This window comes from Anolis carolinensis, chromosome 4, assembly GCF_035594765.1.
Source record: "Anolis carolinensis isolate JA03-04 chromosome 4, rAnoCar3.1.pri, whole genome shotgun sequence".
Taxonomy (NCBI): Eukaryota; Metazoa; Chordata; class Lepidosauria; order Squamata; family Dactyloidae; genus Anolis; species Anolis carolinensis.
In genome coordinates, this window is record NC_085844.1 from 461,074 (window position 1) to 467,073 (window position 6,000).

The window sequence follows — 6,000 nt, forward strand, 5'->3', positions numbered from 1 at the left end:
CAGAAGGGGATTGGACTCAATGACCCAAAGGGTCTCTTCCAACCCTCTTTTTTATTATTATTATTGTTGTTATTATTAATACTATTATTGATTATTGCTCGGTGGCCAACTATAGTCCGGCCCTCCAATGGTCCGAAGGATCGTGAACTGGCCCCCTGTTTTAAAAGTTTGGGGACCCCTGGTCAAGGGAAACTCGGGTGAGGATGCCGTGGAGGACACACCCCAAACACGGTCCCCGGAGTCCCAGGCTGACCTTTGTTTCCATGCTAATGAGCCGGGCGACGGGGGCAGAAGGCCCCGGAGAACTATAAATGCTGTTGGGTAAACCGTAAGAGCGTCTGGGGCAGGGAAGGCGTTTCCTTCTGCTGTGTGTCCTGGCAGACGGGAGACGGCGTTTGGAGTCCTTGCACCAGAAGAAGAAGAAAAGGTGTTTGGAAACGTCTAGATCCAGGGAAGTCCTGCTCCCCCTTATTCTATTCTGCCTTGGTCAGACCACACCTGGAGTCACACTGTGTCCAATTTTGGGCACCGCAGTTGAAGGGAGATGTTGACAAGCTGGAAAGCGTCCAGAGGAGGGCGACTAAAATGATTAAGGGTCTGGAGAACAAGCCCTATGAGGAGAGGCTTAAAGAGCTGGGCATGTTTAGCCTGCAGAAGAGAAGGCTGAGAGGAGACATGATAGCCAGGTACAAATACGTGAAGGGAAGTCCTAGGGAGGAGGGAGCGAGCTTGTTTTCTGCTGCCCTGGAGACTAGGACGCAAGGGAACAACGGCTTCAAACTACAGGAAAGGAGATTCCACCTGAACATCAGGAGGAACTTCCTCACTGTGAGAAGGGCTGTTCAGCAGTGGAACTCTCTGCCCCGGACTGTGGTGGAGGCTCCTTCTTTGGAGGCTTTTAAGCAGAGGCTGGATGGCCATCTGTCGGGGGTGCTTTGGATGCGATTTCCTGCTTCTTGGCAGAAAGGGGTTGGACTGGATGGCCCATGAGGTCTCTTCCAACTCTACGATTCTATGATTCTATGACACAGCCAAGATACACACAGAGTGTTTTCCTCCTGGGCATTTGCTTAAGCTGAGGAGCAACAAAGGGCCCGAGACAAGCCCAGGCATCCCTGCCTTGCCTGCCTTGCCTGCCTGGCTGCCCCCCTGGGCCTCTGTGCCCGCCACCCGGCCCTCCCCCTCCCTGCCCCTCCCTGCCCCACCCGGTTCCCCTTGGTGACAGGTAATCCTCATCAAGACCTTTCACTGCACCTGGAATGCAGGAGGGGCCCAGAAAGAGAAAGAGCGAGGGAGGGGGCCGCAAAGACACACTTCCTGGCCCACAGGCACCAACAGGAGTGGGGCTGCCCCAGACTGGGCCCGTTCGCCCACCCACGGAGCCCAGCGTCCTGGTCTTTGAATGCACCCTGACCCCCTGACCTTGGCCTGGGTCCCTGTCAACGCCTTTCTGTGCACACGTGTGGACACACCCAAAAGGAAAGCGAAGGGAAAGAAAGGCTGTTTGAAGAGAGACTGGATTCCTATGAATTTCCCGGGCTGCCTGGCCATGTTCCAGAAGCGTTCTCTCCTGACGTTTCACCCACATCTATGGCAGGCATCCTCAGAGGTCGTGAGATCTGCTGGAAACTAGGCAAGAGGGGTTTATATATCTGTGGAATGATGATGTCCAGGGTGAGAGAAAGAACCCTTGTCTGCTTGAGGCAAGTGTTAATGTTGACCTTGATTAGCATTGAATGGTCTTGCAGCTTCAAAGCCTGGCTACTTCCTGCTTGGGGGAAATCCTTTGTTGGGAGTTTGTTGTTAACTGGTCCTGATTGTTTCCTGTCTTTCGGGTGTTGTTCTTTATTTACTGCGTTGATTTTAGGGGATTTTTTTTAAAAAAAATACTGGTAATGGGATATAAACCCCATGGAGTTGGAGTCCAAAACACCTGGAGGAGGGACAAAGTTGGCCCATGCCACACAAGCAGTAAACTCTCAATTCACCGGAACTCAAGAAACCAGAACTCTAAAGCAACTGGCGCTGTGCAGTTACGAAGCTGTTTAACATGAAGTTTGTCTTTATTGGCCTTGATTTGCTCTTAATTGCTGCCTATCAATATTCATATCACTTTAATTGGCTTAGTGGATGTCACCAGCCAGATCGAGTCAATACAGTGTTGGTGGTGAGGTGTTCGCGAGGCCTGTTTCTAATCCTCGCTCTCAAGCAACCCATGAGTGCTGGTTAACTGAGAGTCTAAACAGCCGCCCTCCCTGAAGACCCCCCACCATGGCCCCCAAAAGGGAGAGAGGGAGGCTGTTGCAGACCATTGCATTTGCCAAATATCTATCTTGCCACTCATCATTTCTCACTGGTCCAATCTCCAGCAGTTGGGCAAATCCATTGAGAAAATGGCAAAGAACATGCTGCTGGAACATAGCCATACAGCCCAAAAAACTCACAGCAACCCAGTGACTCTGGCCATGAAAGCCTTCAACAATACAATGGCAAAGGAGCCAGCCTATCTGGTCAAAACACTATGAGGTTTTATTTGGTCACTCTCAAGCACAGACTTTGGGGACAACAACAGAATGGAATGGAATACATCCCGAGTAGACTACTACGAAGCACACTACGTGGGGTTGCCCTTGAAGACGGTTGGGACTGAAAACACTATGAGGTTTTATTTGGTCACTCTCAAGCACAGACTTTGGGGACAACAACGTAATGGAATGGAATACATCCCGAGTAGACTACTGCAACACACTCTACGTGGGGTTGCCCTTGAAGACGGTTTGGACTGAAAACACTATGAGGTTTTATTTGGTCACTCTCAAGCATGGACTTTGTGGACAACAACAGAATGGAATGGAATACATCCCAAATAGACTACTGCAAAATGCTCTACATGGGTTTGCCCTTGAAGACTGTTTGGACTGAAAACTATGAGGTTGTATTTGGTCACTCTCAAGCATGGACTTTGTGGACAACAACAGAACGGAATGGAATACATCCCAAATAGACTACTGCGAAGCACTCTACGTGGGTTGCCCTTGAAGACTGTTTGGAAGCTTCAAGTGGTCCAAGGGGTGGCAGCCAGGTTGCTCACTGGAGAGGCATACAGGGAGCATACAACCCCCTTGCTACCTCAGCTCCACTGACTGCCAGTCTGCTCCCGAGCACAATTCAAAGTCCTGGCTTTGGTCTATAAAGCTCTTACTGGTTCTGGCCCTGCTTACCAGTGCAAATGCATCTCTGTCTATGAACCACCTCAGAGATTAAGATCTTCTGGGGAGGCCCTGCTCTCAATTCCTCCTCTTTCGCAGGTGCGACTGGTGCGGACAAGAGACAGGGCCTCCTCAGTGGTGGCCCCCCAGCAGTGGGACTCCCTCCCCAGGGATATCAGATCAGCCCCCCCTCTCCTGACCTATAGGAAAAAACTTACGACATGGCTTTGGGATGAAGCCTTTGACCAGTAATGGAAGCAGTGCAATAAGCGACCACGACTTAACGGGATTGACAAATGGAACGGCCCTGGGTTATGATTTGGATTGCATGATTTTAATTGAAGTTTTAATAATTGATGTTTTAACTAAGGTAAAAAGGTAAAGGTTTCCCCCTGACGTTAAGTCCAGTCATGTCCAACTCTGGGGGTTGGTGCTCATCTCCATTTCTAAGCCGAAGAGCCGGCGTTGTCCGTAGACACCTCCAAGGTCATGTGGCCACTGGCATGACTGCATGGAGCACCGTTACCTTCCCGCCGGAGCAGTACCTATTGATCTACTCATACTTTGGGGGTTGGGGCTCATCTCCATTTCTAAGCCAAAGAGCCGGCGTTGTCCGTAGACACCTCCAAGGTCATGTGGCCACTGGCATGACTGCATGGAGCACCGTTACCTTCCCGCCGGAGCGGTACCTATTGATCTACTCATACTTTGGGGGTTGGGGCTCATCTCCATTTCTAAGCCAAAGAGCTGGCGTTGTCCTTACACACCTCCAAGGTCATGTGGCCACTGGCATGACTGCATGGAGCGCTGTTACCTTCCCGCCTATTGATCTACTCACATTGGCATGTTTTCGAAATGCTAGGTTGGCAGGAACTGGGGCTCACAGCGGACACTCCCGGGATTTGTTTATGTTATGGGTGTATATGTCTATGGCAATGAATGCTGCCTGTTGTAAGGCCACCCTGATTCCCCTTCCGGGTGAGAAGGATGGTAAATAAATTAACCAGAGTACATTCTGGCCCATCTTACCTGTCCGAACGTATCTCCCCCTATGAGCCTTCTAGAACTCTTAGATCATCGGGGGAGGCCCTGCTCTCGGTCCCACCAGCCTCACAGGTAAGGCTGGTGGGAACGAGGGACAGGGCCTTCTTGGTGGTGGCTCCTCGGCTGTGGAACACCCTCCCCAGCAACATACGGCAGATACCAACTCTCCTAGGCTTCAGGAAAGCCTTAAAGACATGGTTGTGCACGCAAGCTTTTAATGAATGAGAACATGGACTTTACATGACCTGTACGAAGACTTATTGAGGATTCTGGATGAATGGATTCTAATCTTGGACATACTTAAAATTTTATATAATGTGATTTTATTTTGCAATGGTATCTGTTTTATATGAATTGTTGTCTTGTAGATTTTTATATGAATTGTTGTTTTTACATTGTTTTTAGGCATTGAATTTTTGCCTGTTTACTGTAAGCCGCTTTGAGTCTCCTAGGAGAGAGAGGCGGGGTAAAAGTAATGTAAATAAATAAATAAACTCAAAATAGCATAACATTTCATGTAGATGTATGACAAGACGACTGGAAGGTGTTGTCTTGTCATACAAAGGCCAGAGGTTCCATTTACATTCCAAAGCTAGATCTTTCCTGTGGAAATTCAAAGATGACTGGATGGTGGCCAATAAGGAATTAAAATAATAATTTATAAATAATAAATAAATAAATTACGTCTACAAATATAATAATAATAATAATAATAATAATAATAATAATAATAATACTTTATTTTTCTTCCTCACCAGCATTTCCCCAAAGGGCCAAGCCCAAAACAAACCCAAAAAATAACATCCTGAGGCTTTTAGGAATGGTGGGAGTTGAAGTCCAAAACACCTGGAGGGCCAGAGCTGGCCCGTGCCTGAGCTAAGCCCTCCCGACAGATGGCCATTGGGCCTGTTTTATGCCAAGCACGGACCAACTTCGGCCCTCCGGGTGTTCTGGGCCCCTGTAGGGAAGGGACGGGGCTGGCCCTGCTTCTCTTCTTCTCCTCCCTCCCTTCCTTGGCGGAGGCGTCGGGGAGTTCCACAGGTGCGTCGCGGCTTGAAGCGGAATCCTTTAATCCCCGCCTTGGAAGGCACCCAAAGGACAGACAGGCAGACACCCAGCCAGCCGCGCCGCCTTCCTTCTCGCCTCTTTTCTGCCGGGAAGGGGGCCCAGCACAAACCCTCCCGGCAGAGGTCCAGCCAGCCTCTGCTTGACAACCTCCGGCCCCTTCCTCGCTGCTTTATATCCCAGTTTATCTCTTTATCCCAGATGATCCGGCAGTGAAGACTCATCTCATCCACCTGAGAGCAGATAATCTGGGATCAGAGCCTGGGTGGGATACAAGGGAGCGTGGAAGGAGCTCCACAGAAGGAAGAACGGGCTGTGGCGCAGCTGGCTAGTAACCAGCTGCAATAAATCACTACTGACCGAGAGGTCATGAGTTCAAAGCACGGGTTGGGTTAAGCCCCCGACCATTAAATAGCCCGGCTTGCCGTTGACCTATGCAGCCCCGAAAGACAGTTGCATCTGTCAAGTAGGGAAATTTAGGTACGCTTTATGCGGGGAGGCTAATTTAACTAATTTACAACACCATAAACCTGCCAGCAAAACACGAGGAAAGGAATGAGGAAGTACAGCCACTAGTGGACGGTGAAGCAACAGCTCCCCCTGTGGCTGGAATCGTGAAGCTGGAAAAATGTTAAATGCCTCTGTGTCTGTCTATACTGTATGTTGTTTGTCTGTTGGCACT